Source organism: Sesamum indicum, linkage group LG5, assembly GCF_026168435.1.
Source record: "Sesamum indicum cultivar Baizhima isolate 11 linkage group LG5, ASM2616843v1, whole genome shotgun sequence".
Taxonomy (NCBI): domain Eukaryota; kingdom Viridiplantae; phylum Streptophyta; class Magnoliopsida; order Lamiales; family Pedaliaceae; genus Sesamum; species Sesamum indicum.
The window spans coordinates 5,836,913-5,857,002 of NC_142661.1; the positions used below are offsets into that span (position 1 = coordinate 5,836,913).

Consider the following 20,090-nt stretch of genomic DNA (forward strand, 5'->3'; position numbering starts at 1 on the left):
CTTGGGGCAGGGTGTGGTTGTGGGTCACTATATGATTAGCCCATTGGGATATTTGGTCACATATATGTTCAGAAAATGGGCAACGACCTTGATATTCAACAACTCAGCAACAACCTCACTTGAGATTGGGTGCAACCATTCTACAACGGCTTCTCAACTGCATGCACTACATTGTGAAACCGATCTGCCAGCACAGACGCATAATCGTACCACCTACCATAGTATAAACTACACCCTATATTAGTACGACACGACCTCATACCTTTATGAGGCACACCATTCCGGTTATACTTAGAAGACCAGACATCCGGCCTGGCGGCATCAAAAACCATTCTCTATGTCAAATTCATTTGCATCGCATCATCCAAAGGCGTACTGGTGCCCTCCATAACATTAAAAATGGGAGGTTGCTCCTCCTACAATTGGCCGTGGTGATGGCCTCAAAATACTCTTGCACCCTTTCCTCGCCATGAGAAGTCCAATTATAATAGTTCGACATAAAACCTTTCATAAATAAGTATAATTTTACCTCATCCGTGGTTTTGAAAACTTCATTTATGCACTTCCAAAAAGGACACTTAATTTTCTCACCATCCATAATGCATGTTGAGACTTGGGTCATTCTATAAATGTACTAACACCATCCACAAAAAGTCGTTTCAAATTGTACCTTATTTTCGAATACATTTTCTAACTATCATCTTTTGGACTTCCTTTGTCACACATATAGGAACAATCAACTCAAAACCGTCCCTAATTCTAATATTATGTTCCAAATAGAGTTACAACCATCTACCATTACTATTTTGTAATGGTATTTGGATCAGATTTTGTAACTGTTTGTTCGGAACTCATGTTGGAATGGTATGCCTGTTCCAAAATTATAACAAAAAAAAATGTAGATAGTTGACATCATCTTTCAATATCCGTTCATTATGTGTTCCAAAGACCGTTTCAAGATGGAACGAGTTTGGGAACGGTTGCCCTGACCATGCCAAATCCCACCTTTTTTTATAGTGTGGTGAAGTACTCTAGCCAAATCCCATCAATAAAACTGGTCGGCGGAGCACAAGATCTAGGATCCGATCATAGCACAAGAAATGGGGTCCGCAAGTTTTTTAGTTTAACAAGCTAGTTTAAGGTACTATCCCTATAAAAAAAAGGCGGAATTTGAAGCGATTTTAGGATGGTTTTTTAGGGTTTGGAAGGGTTTGCAGGACATTGAACTTATTTGGGGTGATTTTTGAAACGGTTGGAAATTCATCCTTACAACTGGCGTTACAAAATTTTAGGAACGGTTCTGGCAAGACCATTTCTATTTGGGACGGGAACTGTAACACACTACGAAAACCATTCCTAATATCAAATTTGTCAAGAAAAATTTATTTTTTCAATTGGAACGATTTTAGGAATTGTTAGTCGTATTTAGGAACACATATATAAAACTGTTTTAATAATGGTATTAGCAATGGTGTTTTTGAGAACACGTACTTAAAATTGAAATAGCAATGGTATTAGGAACGGTCAGCCACTATTTAGGAACACTTATTAGAAGTGATTTTAGCAATGGTATTTGAAACAGTCAATGTAGTTTAGGAACAGGGGTTTGGAACTATTTCAGTAATGATATTTGGAATGGTCATTTATTTAGATTTATAATATTTCTTTACCATTACTAAAACCGTTCCTAATTTTTTAATTCTATAATTTATTTATATTTTATAATTTATTCATATATTTAATATATTACAATAAATAAATAAATTAATTTATTTTAATATATAATTAAACTAATTTAATAATTTTTTAATTTTTTAATTAATTATATTTATGAATTTAATTAATTAACTAAAATTGATATCATGAAATTTAATAAATATTATGAAACATGAATAATTAAGAAAAAATATTATATTAATATGAAAAATTATCTAATTAAAAAATGAAAAAAAAATTAAAACCAAATCTAAGCCCTCCTCTTCAGTAACGTCAATATTGTCCTGGTTTGAAGCTGAGGGGTCTGTTGAAGGCAATTCTGGAACGTCTACTGCAAAACATACAAAATTATTAGTACTTCTAACCAAGAATTATTTTTTCTAAAACAAAGAATATCAATAATCTACTTACCGCCACCTCAGTCGCTCTCAGCCCACTCCAGCCACCATCCTCCTTTTTTGTGTAGTACCTTTCAAATAACTCCATCTGCTTGGGTGGCTGATCGAGCTCTACCTCTAATAAAAGAAAAAAACAGTTAACATCTTATTTATCAACATTGTCCTCCGTTGACAAACAAAGATGGATAAACCTAAACAGTTCTACTCACAAAATTCACTTGATGGGCAAAAACTTAAAGGCATGTGTAATCTGTTTGTACATGGTTACAAACAAACTATATATTTTTAAATAATTATTAATTGTTAATTGTATTTTAATTTGAAATATTACCTCAGTATTGTTATTGTTGATATTATTTTCTAAATAATATTATTATTGGAATTATTGATCTAATTTTGTGATTATTGACATTATTATGTAAAAATATTATTATTAGGAATATTTTCTAATTTTGGATTGTTGACATTGGGAATATTAGCCTAATTTATGTTAATGTGATTATTATGTAAAAAAATATTAATGGAAATATTGGTCCAATTTTTGTGATTATTTACATTTATTATATAAAAATGTTAGTATGGGGAATTTGGTGAAAATTTTTTTATTAATTAGATTACTATGTAAGAAATTATTATTTGGAACAAATTCTCAATTTTTTTAATTATTTATATTTATTATATAGAAATGTAATATTGGTGAAATTTGTCAAATATTTTTTATAAGTTAAATATAAATTGCGTAAATTACACAATGAAATAAACATAAATTGCATAAATTACTCAAAAAATTATACATAAATTGCATAAATTACACAAATTGTGGAAATGACCAAAAATTAGAAAAAGATAACAAAAAAAATTAAAATTAACAAAAGTTTTCTGTCAATTTTTTAAAAATAAAAAAAAATAAAAAAAGTACCAAAAATTTATAGAAAATTTTTAAAAATTACCTAAAAAATTAGAAAAATTACAAAAACATTATATAAAATTAGGAAAATTATAAAAATACAAAAATATCAGAAAATTTTCAGAAAACCGTAATTAGTTTTCTCAAAAAAATTTTAGAAATTTTTTTCAAAAAACAGAACTTTTATATAGTTAAATGCCCGAATGTTTTTTTCGAAAAGTAGCCAAAATATTTTTAAAAAATTGGTGTTTTATTTTATACGAAAGTGGAGGAAAAAAGGAAGAAAAGTGTGGTGAAAAGAAGAAGAAAAATGGTGGGGGGTGGGGGTATCAAAGAAAAAGGTTGGGGGGTCCAAAAAAAGAATAAGGAAACCCAACCATTTGATTCCACTTGCCTCTAGACGACGGCGGACGGCTGACAGTACTGGAGCTAAGTACCAGGTGAGGGAGGCAGTCGGTCGAGGAGAGTGAGGGAGGGAGAGTGAAGGAGGAAGAGGGAGGGTGAAATAAAAAAATCTTCTAAGTTTTGTATGTATACCGATTTTTGAAGCGGGCTTTGGAACCAGCAATTTTTAGAAAACCATTCGTAAGACCTCTCTTTGCAAAAAAAAAAAAAAACATTGTTTCTATTGACAAGCAATATTTAAAAAGCCGTTCCTATTGTTTAGCCATTCCAAATAACCGTTCCCAAAAAAACAATGTCATTTGTTTCGAAATGACGTCATTTTGGTATAATATTAATATGACCACTCATGAGATGCAATATGAGAAAATTGCAATAAATGGAACTAAATTGAAAAAGGCCCTTACGGGACAAAAGGTGCAATTTTTTCCTTAATAGTTACATTACTTTGTGTGCTGCCCAATTTAGTACAATAGAGACACTACTTGTAAACCAATCTTAAAGTACCTTTAGTTTACCATAAAAGATAAATATTAGTTATAGGTATTAAATAAACTAGGCAAAATCACACTATTGGGATATAAGTTTATCCAGAAACAGATAAGTTATATAAACAAGTTTTTGGAGCAAAATTATTATTGCAAAAGCTTCACTATTTCAACTTTGACCCATTCAGTCTGATTAGATATTATCACAAATAATATAGGTAACCCCTAGGACCCAACATTTGGTTAAATCTAACTTCATAATATTAGCTATTGCTAGGACACAATAAGTGGTTAATATGCATTCTTTTACTTTTTTTTTCTTTCTTGGATACGAAAATCATATCATATGTTTGCCACGAAGAGCTATATAATACACGTAAGTAATAATTCAACCCCCTCAGTGTTGTAGTGAGCATTTCTTGCCAATCGATGTGCAAGACTGTTCGCTTGTTGATGAACATGCACAAAAGTGATGGAATGAAAAGCCACTGCTAATGACTTGATACCTTCAGAAATTGGTCCTAGTGATAAGGAGACCAATTTATGATGGATAAGCAATCACCTTCAATAAGAACACTCCTGTAGTGTTTCCACTGCTTCCTTTCATTCCAATATGGTTTGGTGTAGTAGGAAAAGAGAAATATTTCATCCACCTTGCTAAATAGATGTCCTTAGAGTTTCTTGGAATAACCCCTACACCCATAGATGATTGTTCATGAGAATTTGCACCATCAAAATGAACTTTTACTGAATCAGTAGGTGGAGGATACCACTGATTTGTTTGAGCTTGATTCCGTATTGTACGAAGACTCTGGTAACAATTCATGAACTCGGGAAGAGGGATTGCTGACTGATGTATTATCTCCACAGAGTGAGAACTTGATGACTCCATCAAACACTTGTTGCGGTGATTTAGATATTCCAATAGATAGTAACCAATGAATCAGCTTCTAAACACCAAAGTGACATACAGGAAATTGATACTCGTCGGCACAGTTTAGATAAGGGGCTAAAATAATTCGATTAGGAATAAGTAATGGAGGTTTGACCATCAACACCATGTGATGTTCACTATCGGTCGTTTTCGATTTGTTGGTCTGCTTTTGAGAAATCTCCATCTTTTGGTCTGGTTCACCGTGCTGGTCATGCGCATGCTTAGTGTCATTTTCGTCCATGTTTGGTTACAACTCTTTTTCACTTGGAAGAACAAAAACAACAACATTTTATCTGGGGTCAACAACAGACTGGGAATGTAATTTACCTTAGGATTCCAATTTACTAATAGATGACGTGGGTTGACTGATTTGAGATTCCAAATTTTTAATGCTCGTCTGGGTCTGCTATTAGAACTGTTGTTAGAACTATTGTGTTTGTTGTTGGAATTAATGTGTTTTGGTCACTAGTGATTTTATCATGTCTTCGAGAGATGGACCAGGTGTGGAATTAGGCGAAGGAGTTGGTGGCCAATTTTGAGATTGCGAAATGTAGCTAAGACTGGGGTAAGTTGTCCTTCCTGGATTGTACATGTTGAAATGAGGATCACATCCTCTTTGTGGTGTTCCAAAAAGTCCTCCAACAACATTGGCATGCTCGATGGTTTCTTCTTGAAGCATAGGGCCCAAATCGGTGGGATGTGCCATAGAATTACATAAATGAAAAGCCTTCATTCGTTGCAATTCTTCTTCGACAACTCTTTCAACAAGGGACAAAAGTTTATCAAAACGATCATAAATGGAAGATACATTTACCTCATTCACCGGAGGATTGCCGTATCTAGTCCCAAACTATTGAGTATTGGCCCACATGATTGCAATTGGGTTGTGTGTTATGGTTCACTCCAAGTGTCCAATATCTCTTGTGCTAACTATGGCTCGGAAGAAGTGGGTATCCTTTCAACTTATTGCTTGGTTTCCTTTCAAAATCTCCGTCCAGTCTTCTCAATCTTGAATCAGAACTAGTTCACATGTACGAGAAGATTATAGTATTAAACCAAGTAACCAAAAAAAAATCAAGTAACAAGAAAAAAAATCTTCTTAAAAACACCAGCCCCGGCAACGGTGTAAAAGTTTGGTGAGTGTCGAGATCACAAAAAATAATTTCTACAAAACTTGTGAAAGCGGGAGTAGGGTCGATTCCACAGGGACTGGTATAAGTTGATTTCTTTTAAGAAAAAGAAAATAATGGGAGGAGATTTGACGATAAAAAAAAATAATTAAAAACTAAATAAGCTAAAAAATAATTGAGATTACCTGGCGAAGATAGGAGGGAGAGATTTTACGGTTAAGGCTAGGATCATGCTTGATTCTTGCGAGTTGATCATTGATGCAAAAATACATCCTAAAACAAATTTAGATATCATGAATAGGTGATGAGGGAAATTTTAAGCATGATATAGGATACATTGGGATAGATTGAATAATTGCCTTTAGGAGAATCTCCTTACGCGCTTGGGAGAGCATCTTCTTCTTCCAGCCTTGTACTCTTTGTCAAATTTTATCCTTAATTCTAGCACATTAATATTTCTTTCTTCAAGAGTCCACCCACCGCCGGTTACCCCAAGTGTTGACTTTCGCTACGACCAAGTGGTATTCATTGCATATGTTCCTACTAAACCCCGTGCTTGATTTTTTAAGATTAATAATCTACCCCGATGCTTGTGTGTATCGGTATAGTATGATACCATGGAAAGATGACAATGTGGCCTTGCAAAAAATACAAGGGTATCTTCAACCAAGAATAGGTGAGATATTCGGGGTGCCACGGTTGCCATTCAAACACCCTAGATCAAACCTATTGATTTAGCCGCTTTTAACATTCCACTGAAAACTTCTCCACAAAATAAGAATAGGTAAAGCGATCGGGGGTCTCCTTGTTTGATTCCCCTAGACAGCTTTACTAGTCCAAAATTCTCACCATTAAGAACAAAAGAATAACTAATAGTACAAAACAAGCATCAAAAGAAGACGGACAAAAGAGTACTTAAACCTTAGTCTAATAAGATAGACTCCAAGAAGAGCCACTCAACCAGGTCCTAGACGTTGCTCATGTCAAGCTTCAATATTGAATAGCCTTTCTTTCCTCCTGTCTCAGATTTCAAGAAGTGATTAGCATCATAAGTAAGAAAATTATTAATAGATATTAATCGACCTGGAATAACCAATCTTCTTTGTCTCTTTGTTTCTAGATGATCTCATCTTCCATAAAACATCTCTCAATTTCATCTAAACATTTTTTCAGCATTTTCAATCAATGGTTAAGACTCTAGAAATTTAATCCTTTCTTCAAGCTCTTTAATCATCCATTTCAAGTGCCCAAATGAGCACTTGTTTTATCTAGCCAGTTATATCTTACAGCTTTAGACTCGCGAAGTAGATGTTTAATATTAAAACAGGTACAAACAACCTTCCCACTATCAGAAATGATCTTCACACACTCGTCTACCTTCAACCACATTGCCCCAAAGCGCTACACCTTAGAGCAGTTGTCGTGAAAATTGTTGATTTAGAGTCATACTTATAATTAAAGGAGCATGGTCAGACAATAGAATCGGGATCACGTCTACTTTTGCATTTGATCAGGTAGATCACCCTGAGTTTGCACATGTACAATCCAAACAAGCCATAACATTGTTGGAATGAGTGAAAAAAAGCCAGTTAGATTGGTTGTTAATCATTCTCCAATCTTTATGGAATAATATTAGATTGATGAATACGGTAAGAGTTCATCAAGTTGGCAGTGTGTTTTATTTTGTTTACCACTCATATTGAATGGGGTTTTCAATATCACACCAAATGCCCACAGATCGAAAGGTGAAACTCGTGGAGTTAGGCTACGCAAAGATTTGGCAGCTATGAAACCAACTTATGAGGGTCTCGGCCTGATGTGTTCCAAGTCGAGAACCTGAAAATAGGGCATCAAATGTCCTATAGAGTCTTGCACTAAGTATTGTATCTGTGTTTCGTCAGCAGGAGACGTAGGCCTTCTTTGCTATTTTAGTGGATTAGTTCAGAAGGTAGTTGACTGACTAAAATGACTTGTAGGAATTGTCATATGGAAACTATTAAGGCTTGATCAGCATGACTGGGATTTTTTTGTTGTAATAGTACGAGATTAGTTCTCGAACTTGAGTAATCATGCTAGTCACGTGCATACGAAGAATGTATCTTGGATATGGCGAGCGGTGATTGTGTCATGAGACATGATCGTCGTAAGCCTTATCCAGTGCATTCTAAGTATGTAGCAAGGACGGTGGATTCCACCAGAGGATCTATCCCCTATTAGTATATGTCAGTGAATTCTCCTTTGCGCTCTGAGATACTTTAGACTCTACAAGTATTTAGCGAAAATGATTGATTGATTGGGGATAGGTTTAAGATCAGATCAGTAGAGTAAATGCAATTCGAGTATTAAGCATTGTTTCCTAGTCAAGGATGGGAACCGACACCCAATTCCATGCCCAACTCTAAGACCGGGAGATGGTTAACAGTAGGACCGTACTCGTACAGATTCGGAGCCTACATGTTCAAGCTGGTATTCACCTAGTTTCTAGTATCATGGACCGTTGTTACACGACCACCTATGGTAACGAGCTATTTCTGATTATGAGATAATTCAAAATAATTAACTAAATTAGATTAAGTTAATTTTGTTGGTCGCACATGCCCAAGTCTAGTCGAGCGTGAACTTAAAGATTCACATCCTACCACTATAATGGGATGAAATTAATTTGGAATTAATTCCAGAGAGTCGGATTAATTTAATTGAATTAAATTAAATCTTGGAGAGAATGAATGATTGGATCATTTATTTAGACCAATACATTCGATGGATGACTTTAGTTTAATTAATTGGATTAATTAGAATTTCAAGTTAGCTATTCAAATTAATTGGATTAATTTTACTGGGTTTGGTTTGATATGTATTGGTTTTATAAGTTAAAAGCGAGAAAATAGAAGGCTTGGATCCTTTAATTGGATCAAAGTATATTTTAATATTGGACTTATAAATTAAATTAGATTTATTTTAAAGTCCATTAGATGTGGGCTTGATTTAGTTTTAATTAATCAAGCTCGTTCCACTAAAATGCTAGCCCAAGTCCTTTGTTAGACCATGGCTAGGTTAAGGAGTCAAAACTCCTCCTTGGGTGTGGTGTGGCATAGAGGTGTTAGATGGTTGAAGAAATCTTTCTAGGTTAAAGCTCATTGGTATCTTGTGACAAGGTCACATATAAAGTTTCTAAAATACTGATAGCTGACAAGCAGCTGCAGCAAAAACATACCCATAAAATTTCACTCCTATTTTCTCTCCAAACACCCTCTTAAGATCTTAGAGATCCAAAGAGGAAGAAATGATCAAATGTTAACAATAACGTTGTTGATTCTTTGCACATTTGTTGAGTTTTTGCTAGTACAAAATCTCCATATCCTTTAGTGGTGGTGTGTTAGTCTTTGGAGGGTCTCGAAATCGAGATCTCACTATGAACGATGCAGAATGAGGAATCAACGCTTGTAGTCGAACATAATGTGGATTTTTGTCTCTCTTATTTATTTTTTCTCCTAATTATTGGCCTTCTTTGTTTTATTTTTACACCGAAGGTCGAGGAAAAGATTAAGGGTACACCCATTGGTCAAGATTTAATTTTGGGATTGAGAATTTTTCATAAATTTTGGAATATCTAAAATATAATTGATTCTTTGAAATGTAGAATAAAAACAAAAAGTTTAAAAAAAAATGTCAGTAGATGTGCCGACAAGCGCACGTCCGGGCGCGGGCTCCTGCAGGCATGCGTGCTAGCAAGGGTGCATGCATGTCTGCACTGGCACGCGCAGGCATGCACTGAAACCAGATCCACGAGCGGGGTCCGCGCATTGTTTCCTCATGTCTGCTTTATGTTTTTTCAAAATTTTTATTTTTTCTGAATTTTCTGCATATTATTCTGAAACAATAAATTTTTGGGAATTAAATTTTTGGTTGAGATGTGGTATTTTCTAAAATTAAATTACTAAAATTAATTTGAATGGGTTCTCAAACAAGAATTTACTTTTTGTATCGGTTGCACTTATGTCCATAAATAAGTTGCATTACTTTTAATAAAAAAACCCTTGGATTAGATATGTGATTAATATATGACATTGGATATTATTATTATAATGCATGGTTTGTATTATATTTTTTGTGCATGTTTATTTTGAAAATAAATGTGTTTTAATGTTAATTTGATTAATATGGATGATCACAAAACCCATTGGATGGTTTATTTTCTGTTGGGTTGCGGCATGCATGCCACTTATTTTCTTATCTCTATGTTATTAGCCTAATTATTTAAGGCATATTTTCTCCCTATTCATGTACTTCTCGCTACTTCTGTTTGGGGTTTCTTTTTAGTCGTAATAAGTGTAGTAGGTTAGGGAGATTTAGTTTTATTTTTTGTAATAATTGAAACAACTAGCTCAGACAATAGAGGCATATGGAGGAGCCATGGGTTGGTTCATGGAGAAGAGGTCCAAAGGACGGAGCCCACGAAGGAGATAAAGAAATAAGGAGAGATTACAAGGCCCATAGTATGTTAATGGGCCTACCCTAGACTGACCATAGATCTACTATGAGCTCAATAGATCTCATAGACGGCTTTTGACTATCGAATAGTGGCGTGCTAGACTTTTATTTTTGCATTCCATGCATTTTAATTAAGGTTTTTAATATTTAGAATATTATGCATGAAAAATATTAAATGTGATGTGATCTCGGTCATATAAATAACAAATAACCCTCACTTAGTTGGACCAAGATAAAATATTAGACACAAAAATGGAAATAAACATCGTGAATTTTGCTTGTGGACCCTAAGCCCACTAAGTAAAGGTTTTTCCAAAATCCATTTGAGAGCGATGGTTTTTATAGAAATAGTGGGAGGGTTAATGATTGAAGTCCAAATTCTTAACTTGAACATAATTTTATAATAATCTAGTAATTTTTCTATTTATTGTAGATGTCTAAGAATCCACTTAACGACATACTTGAGGATAATATATTTGATGGAACAAACTGTTCAAATTGGCTGAGAAATCTGAGGATAATCCAAGATTTCGAGAACTAAACTTATGTTCTAGATAAGTCTACCTCGTACTTTGCCAAATGGGTTCTTGCTAGGAAAATGTTTGACGCTCGAGAAATTTACTCAGTGGCATGAGGACAATTGGACAGTACGCAGTATCATACTGGGCATGATGAGTAACAAGATCCGGAAATAGTAAGAGAGGTACAAAGATGTATGGTCAATAATGCACCGCATGAATGAACTTTATGCGATACCATATGAAGGAATTCTTACGTGCTAGAATAGTTGAGGGATTGTCCGTATGAGAGTATCGAGTGATGATACTATCCCTAGTAGAAAAGCTGAAAGACCTCCAGGTTGATTTTGAGAATGAATGTGATCTTAGAATCACTACCACCCTTTTTTGATCAATTTATTATCAACTATAACGTGAATGGGATTGAGAAAAACCTTCATGAGTTGATCAATATGTTGGTCCAGTATAAGACAACGGTTGAAAAATCTGCATCAACCAGTACTAGTTGGAGAGGCTTCAATCTCTAAAGCGAAGGGCAAAGGTGCCAAATGGGGGAGAAAATGAGTGATGAGACTTCTTCTATTGTTTCTAGCACATCAAGTGATCCTGTTACGCTGTCAGGCAGGGGTACGGGAAAAAGGAATATTGTTTGTCAGTCAAGGATACTGAATGATGTTTGCATTTATTGTTGAGAGAATGGCCATTGAAAGAGGGAGTGTCCTAATCTCCACTCTGATGAAGGTAAAATCTTTAATTGAGTATTAACATAATCACCATTCTACTCTTGGTATTGGTTACCACTAAATACATAATCTGTGAATGGTTTGCAGGTGATGATGAGGAATAGAAAAGTTGAAACAAGAAGGTCCTAGGGCTTAGCAATAGAGGGGCTATTACGACTAGGGACTTAGTTAGGCTTAGTGGTGATCCTGTTAGTGTTGCGTTTATGTAACCTAGCATGGTCGAAATAGTGATTTCAATTATTGTTGGACAATTTTGATTACGTATATTGGTCAATAAAGTCTTTTATGCAACATTAAATGGGAGATGTCTATTGGGTGAAATATAAAATTTATATTATCACATAATTGGATTATGCATAATCAAGAATGAAACTTACCGTTCTGGTTGGACAATCTCTTCTAGCTGAGGATGAGAAAGAGTGATGGATTCAAAGAGCTTTAGAAATAGGCGATTTGGATCCATCAGCTTTCAAAATCTTTTATGAGAATGAGAAAGACCACAAAGCTATTTTGTAGGTCAAAATGAGCTTATCAGTTGCACATTGGATTGGATCTGGTGTGATATTTGTAAGTCACCAAAAAACAAAAATTCAGTATGGGGTTCACAAGTCTAATTTCGTTTGATGGGTTCAAAAAATTAGACTCAAAGTGGTGAACCAAAATGATCACCTTTTGATTGGATTTTTAAGGTATGTATTTAGTAGGATTTCTTGAATATTGAAAAATGAGAATATGATTCTCCACTCAATCAAATTCTTCCTGAAAGGGCCACAGTTGACCGGTCTTTGAAAAGAGAGAAATTAAAAGACATAACGCAGTAGAGAGAAAGATGCATATATCATCATTCTTCTTTAGCTTTTCTTGATTCTTTTTATTTCCAATAAGGAACAATTAAGCTTTACTGATTCATGTTTCTAATAAAATTGATAATGCAGTTAAATATAGACATTCTACTGTTTTATTCTTTTACTGAAGATGTTAAAAGAAGGGCAAATAGAAATTAATTTTTTTATATTTTGATGTTCCATCATTGAGATTTTGAATAAATTAATTTATTGAATTTTTAACTAATAATTCAATTTGTCCAACTATTTTAAAAAATTCTCGACTTCTAATTTAAGAAAAAGGCTCGGGACTAAATTCTTCAAAAATGAATAAATGTGGAAATAAAGTAAGTTACAGGACCAAAAGTGTAATTTTACCTACATTTTATATTATTATATATTAAATTGATTAGGCATACTGGCCATGATGTGGAAAGCCTTAATATTGTCTATAAAAGACTAATTTGTTCCTGGAAGATCAAAAAATAACAATTTTACCTGAAGGATCTACGCATTTTTTATCAGGTCAGGTCATTACCCCTGGGTTGGATCTGGTGACCCGACCCTGGCAACCCGAGACACGTGGAAGAAGTCTATTGGACCAACAAGCCCCCCTATCTTACGCTCTAAATACTCCATAGTTAGTGCATTTATGGTATGCTCACTTTACCATTCTTTACTTTTTGGTCGCTTCGGCTCATCAGCTCGCCAACGACCTGCTTCACCACCTCAAAAACATACTAACTTAAGTATCGGAGGGTCTTAGCTGGGGGCCACTCCAGCAAGCCTAATAATTTGCTTCACTTTTCTCAGGGCCCAATCACTAGTCTGGAAAAGGTAGCGACCTCGAACCGCTTGGAGGACAGTTCACCCAACCAAGGAGGTCACATAAATTTTAACCCAGATCATTTGACGTCGTCTGTGGGAATCTTGAGAAGAGGTCCTTTAGTTCGGTTTGATTGGGTTTCAAGGTGGTTGAAGGATTTAGGTATCCAGCAAAGATAATTCACCATGTCGGAGTCATCAAGGCACGAGCAAGAAGAACGAATCCTTCCATGACGAGAGGGAAGAAGATTGCATCTAACAAATGAAGAATGGCAGATGATAGAAATAGCAAGCAGGAATGTGATGGTGGAACACGAAAGGAAAATGGTTACACAGGCTGAATCAGAGAGGAGGAGGTTGGTCAAAAAGCAGAGAAAGGTGATTGCAAATGACCACATGGAAGGAACCAATCGCACGAGGAGGAATATGCGACAAACACTGGAAACCAGCCTAGCAAGAAAGAGTTTAGACGCAACATTTAGCAATATCAGGATGAGGGAACCAGGGATCTCCAGAGCTGAAGTGGAAAGTTTAGGGAAGCAGATAGAAAAACTAAAGCAACAGATAGGCGACTTGAAGAAACGAGGTGACCTAGTGAAGCAAAATAGGGACTCGCGTTTTGCTAATAAGATTCTGACCGAAATTGTCGGTCCAAATTTTTGAGTACCCGATCTACCCAAATATGATAGGTCGAAGGATCCGCAGGAACACATTTCTGCCATCGAACTAGTAATGAACTTGTGTGGACAAACGGATTCTATTAACGTAAAAATATTTGTGACAACTTTGACAGGAAAAGCGCAAGAGTGGTTTACTAGCTTGCGAGTGGTATCATCGAATCCTATGGACAACTGACGCAGAAGTTTGCATTTCACTTTACTAGCGAAAGGATATCGAAGAGGTCGGCGACCTATCTTTTCACGATCCAGAAAAGGAGCGATAAATCCCTAAAAAGTTTCATAGGGAGATTTAACAGCGAGACCCTAGAGGTACAGGATTTGCGGATTGATATGATGAAGAGCATATTGATACATGGGTTGAAGAAGGGATTGTTTGCGTCAGCATTAGCTAGAGATCCTCCTGGAGACGTAGAACAATTGATGTACTTAGCTCGAAAGTATATCGATGAGGAGATTAATGGAAACAAGGACAGAGAATGGGATAGAGGTCGACATCGAGATAGGCAAATATGAGGAGGAAGAGATCGAACATACCCTAGTAGATCAAGGAGTAGTGAGGAGTTCGAGCTCAAGGGAACGAAGGAAAAACACGATGCAACAGTAGAGTTATTTGGTGAAGAAGACAACAACTTGAAAATATCGATATGTTTGTATGTTCGTTAACTTTTTACCGTGGAAATTTAACTTTTGCAGGAGCAGTCTTTTTACTAGTGATAGAAGTAAATGATTATGCATATTACTGTAATATTTTGAGAAATTGGTTACATTCTATGTAAAAATGCTCGCATGAAATAAAAGCACTTTCGGGATAACTAGCATTGCAACAAATTATTACTGACCTGAGAAAGGCTCGGCCTGGGTCAGAAGAAGACTACGACCTGAAAAAGGTACAATTGAGTTTGAAAAAGGCTACAACCTAAAAAAGGTACAAATTGGATTTGAAAAAGACTACAACCTGAAAAAGGTACAAATTGATTCTAAAAAAGACTACGGCCTGAAAAAGGTAGAAACTGAGTCTGAAAAAGACTGCGACCTGAAAAAGGTTTGGATTTGTTTGAAAAAGATTGCAACCTAAAAAAGGTTAAAATTTGTCTTAAAACGACTGCGACCTAAGATATCCTAACAAAGGTGAAGATCATGTCCAGAAAAGATTAGGCGATTACGCGACCTGGAAAAGGTAGTATCGTGCGAACTAAAAATCTTGCAATCTGAAAGGGTATCTGAAAACAATCTATCTGAAAAAGATAGACTTGAACATAACCAATCATTTCGACTTATGGTCGATTATATTCAAGGGAACTTTATTGATTTTGTTTGCTCAATGGAATTCTTCAAAGTTTGCAGGTATGAAAGGGGATTTCATATAAATAAAAAAGTCATCATTGATCTAAGAAATGATTTACGAGTTCTGGGAACATAGAGGATATCGCTACTATAGAAACAAGATGGAAGACGATCTAAATAAAAGTCAAATAATTACAAGTTTTAAAAACCCTAAAACCTATTAATTTGCCTTGCCTTCTTCCATCTTCTCGATCTCGTCCACCAAGACCTCCTGCAAGAAACATGTGTCTTTAGCGAACTGAAACTGATTATTTGTATGACCACAAATTTGGCTGACAGATATCAAGTTGACAGAGAATTGAGGAATACCGAATACATTCTCCAAAGTAATATCATCATTCAATTTAACTCTGCCTACATATTGAACTGAATTCTTTGAACCATCAGGCAGGTGGATGAAGTGAGGATTAGTGGGTTTGACAAATGAGTGGAATAATACAATGCTTTCACATACATGATTGATGGCCCTACTGTGAATTATCTAGCAATCCAAATCAATACAAGTAAGTTTAGCGGCATTACCTGCAAACTCCTCGTCGAATTGTGCAAAGCCTTTGCATAGCTGGTAATGGGATTTGAGGGAGTGTTTGCCTTCTGCAGCAGCTTAATCAATTCATTTCCCATAGAGGTGCCCTGCATGCCTTCACTTTTGACATCGACATTGGCAGGAAAAGCTCTCCCTTTCTTCCTTCGCTCATTCAGAGATTTATACCAGTCACGTATGCCATGCAATCGACATTGTCCTAGTCTTCGACAATGTTTGCATAGGAAATTCCCTTTATCTGCAATGAATTTCTTTTTCTGCACATACTTATCATCGTCTCTCTTAGTTTCTTTCATAGTCAGTTGATAGGCCACATTGTTTGTACTTATCTTTGTAGATGTTTGTATTGCTCTTTGTTGTTCAACAGTGTAAAGCATAGAGAAAGCCTTTTCCACACTGGGCAGTCGATCAAGCATAAGTAACTGACTTCCTTCATTATTGAAGGTTTCATAAACGACCATAAGAAATTGCATTAGTTGAGTCAATGAAGTGAGTTCATCAATTTCTTTGTTAATACCACTAGTACAATCTCCAAACTTACACTTTGGTGCAGGTGCCAAACAATTGAGCTCATTCCAGAGCTTTGTCACGTTTGTTAGATATGTTGTAAGACTTAAACTTTGTTGTACCATTGAAGACAATTCCCTCTGTAACTGGTAAATTAACGGCCCGTTACTCCACCCATACTTGCCTTTATCGCGAGCCACAGTCCTCACGAAGTATTAAAATGCATGATGTCACTATCATATTAACGCGCCTCTATTGCTCAAAATTGATTGATCTAAGAGCTGGTGTTGGAAAGATTCGTTTCAAAAGAGACGTATATTGCTCGTTTTCATACCAGAAAGTTTGTGCCATCCAAAGAAGAAGATGTCAATGTTAGCTGTGAATGCCCAGAAGGATGAACAAACAACATATGCTTCTCATATTGAGACGCAGTTTCACCAGGTCTCTTTCCCATCGTCGATGAAGCTACTTCGTCGTCCATGAAGAGAGAGGTATGCATTGTAGTGTGTATATACAGAGACCTTCACGAAAAAGGATCTGATACCATGTTAAAACTTGCAGAAGACAACAAGCACACAGAATTCATTATCAAAGATAAATTGCAGACAAAATACCCTGTTTCTCATTCATGGAAAAATGAAAAAAATGACCAGGAGGGGTTCGAATCCAGGTTAAATACAAAGAAGAGCAACTGCCTGAAACTACTGTAACAAACTAACTAACCCTCCATATTATATGGACCAATCAGGAGCCGAATAAATGATTCACATTTTGAAAGAATGGTTAGATGCCATGAAGGCTGAAATGTAGCACCCCCTTCGCTACAAGGCTATATCTACGCTAACATTATACTTATAGTAATCCCTTTGTTTACAAATATAAATGCACAAAATAATTTAATTCATATGTATACGTAACCCCAACATCATAACAAGCATAATCAACCTACAATATCATATATGCACATCAAACATCACACGTAGTCCATCATAAGTAATCTCCACGCTTAAGTTCTCTCTATACAACAAAATGTGATTTGTACTCTAACTGACAAAGAGGATAAAACAACATACTGGCCCGACCTACCTGAGTATAATGCGTAGTCCTAGTCTTCAACAGTCAGACGCCTCAAAGTCAACTCCTGAAAGAAAATGTCAACAGAGGGATGAGCCTGCCACTCAGTAAGTAAATAACCAACCCTATCTATATATGCATGTCAAACACAACTCAAACAAGATAAACAAACGACACGCATGGAATACAATCAATTTAATTCCGACATAATCAGCTTTATTACACCACATGACTGTCTCATAATATGACAACCAACCAAACTCCATTTTTCCTAGTTTGCTTACCGGAAGGTGATATTGTGTTTTTCCCGCCAACTCAATCTCACCATTATATAAATTTAAGTGACCCTCTTGACAGCCAGCTCATCAATCTCATTTCGCACATAGCATTTTCATTTCGCATATAGCTCTTTCATATCGAACATACTTCTTTCATTTCGCACATAGCTCTTTCGTATCGGACATAGCTCTTTCAGATCATATTTTCGCATTATAGGCTTTTCAACACATCAAGGGGTATTCACACCACAATTATATTCAATTTTCACCACTCCCTCATTTCCACATATCACCATTCTTGTAAGCAACTAGTAACGTAAAACAATATATTAACATATTCTCATTTTCAGACATCCACAACACATCAAACAACAAACATAATATTTTCACGTATTTTCTCATTCCACGTACACAATATCGTCAATCAAATCAAATCATCCATCACTCATATACTTCAGATAAATTAATATCAGCACGAACCACAAATTCATATAACAGTAAAACCACAAATACAGAAAGCATATATAGATAATACTAATTATTTACTTACATCAATCTCACAACGTTTCTTTCTACTCAATCGCTAATTGTCAGTCCTTTCACCTCACCTCCGTATCCTATAATGAGTTATACCACATACAATTAATATATCGAGAATATTGTAATTTGTTTTAAATATAATATTAAATATTATTCGTACGATTTCTAATAATTCTTTAATATTTCATTTCTACCAAAATAAAAATCTTCATTTTTCCTCTTTATTAACTTACCATTTATTAAATATAATTTTCGGAGTATTTCTATGAATTTTCTATCAATTTCTAAACTATTATAATCTTAAATTGAACAATAATACATAGAATTGCGTATTTGGTTAATAATTCCGATGAAATTGTATAAATTATCTATAGTAATATTCAAGTCTAACGAATTTAATAATTTAATTAACCAACGACATCATTTTTTTATCCGATTCTATATTTAATTAGAAACTATTTTAAATAGTCAAACCCGTAAAATATTCCGGTTAAATAGTACATCGCTTAGTATAAACAACATTTAATAAAGGGACTAATTAAACAACATCATTATATAAATTATTATAATTTTTAAAATATAAATTCTTACCTCTGTTTTTTTTCCTTTTCGCCGAGAGAATTTCAAATTTCCAATTGTTTGTGTGTGAATTGTGTATGGGTGTGTGTGTGCAATAAAGAGAGGAGAGAGAGAGTTGAGGCGGTGGCCACTCATTCTCTCTCTCTCTCACTTTATATATATATATTTTATATTATTATATACATAATATTATTATTATATATAATATTTTTTTTATTAAAATTTTCTCAAAATACCGATTACGTCCTTCCTAATTTCTTAATTAATATAGTTTGCTCTCAAATATTATAACGAGCTCCAATTTAACCCGTCCAAGTTCTATTATATTCCAATTATGGCCCATAATTTATTTACCAATTAACTAAGTTTTATAAAAATTTACCAATTAATCTCTCAATTATGTATTATAATCTTTGAGGCGTCACATGAAATTACTGCTTTTGGGATAACCATACCTAGGTTCTCACTCCTTTACCAGCTGGGAAGAAACACATTGGATGAATGTGGGTATTTAAGACAAAGTTGTGTGTGGATGATTCTGTGGAGTGTTATAAAGCTCGTCTAGTAGAAAAGGGATTTACTCAAATTGCAAGGCTGGATTACATTGACAAATTCTCCTCTATTACCAAACTTATTCAAGTGCATGTGTTCTTCTCACTAGCTGCTTCCCATAGCTGGCCCTTATAGCAAATGGACGTCAACAGCGCCTTTCTGCACGGTTGTTTGGATGAATATATGTACATGGAGCTGCCTATGGGTTATTCTACCAAGCTTGGCCTCGTATGCAAACTCCGACAATCCCTCTATGGGTAGAAGCAAGCCTCTCGTCAATGAAATGTAGAGCTCACCCTCAAGCTCACTGAGTTTGGATTTACGCAATCTGCTTATGACCATTACTTCTTCACCAAAATGACTAATACTGACCTCCTAGCGCTTCTCATCTATATTGATGATGTAGTGGTTACAGCATCATCTTTGGATCTTATTCAATTTGTTAGACTTTACTTGCATTCCTTATTTACTATTAACGATCTTGGAGACGCAAGCTATTTCCCTAGGATCAAGATTGCTTGAAATTCTAATGGTCTTTATCTAGCTCAGACAAAGTACGTTTAAGACATCATCCGAGATATTGGCATGCTCTCTGCCAAGTCTGTGTCTACTCCGT

General features: G+C 35.1%; 1 long non-coding RNA gene across 1 annotated transcript; it reads right to left on the reverse strand.

Annotated features, from left to right (window-relative positions):
* Nucleotides 1-16,751: 16,751 nt before the first annotated feature.
* On the reverse strand, nt 16,752-19,010 carry LOC148788054 (uncharacterized). The gene is made up of 3 exons (XR_016065630.1): nt 18,935-19,010; nt 17,538-17,592; nt 16,752-16,972 (listed from the first exon to the last, which is right to left on the reverse strand). It is a non-coding gene; the product is annotated as an uncharacterized LOC148788054 (long non-coding RNA).
* Nucleotides 19,011-20,090: the final 1,080 nt, after the last annotated feature.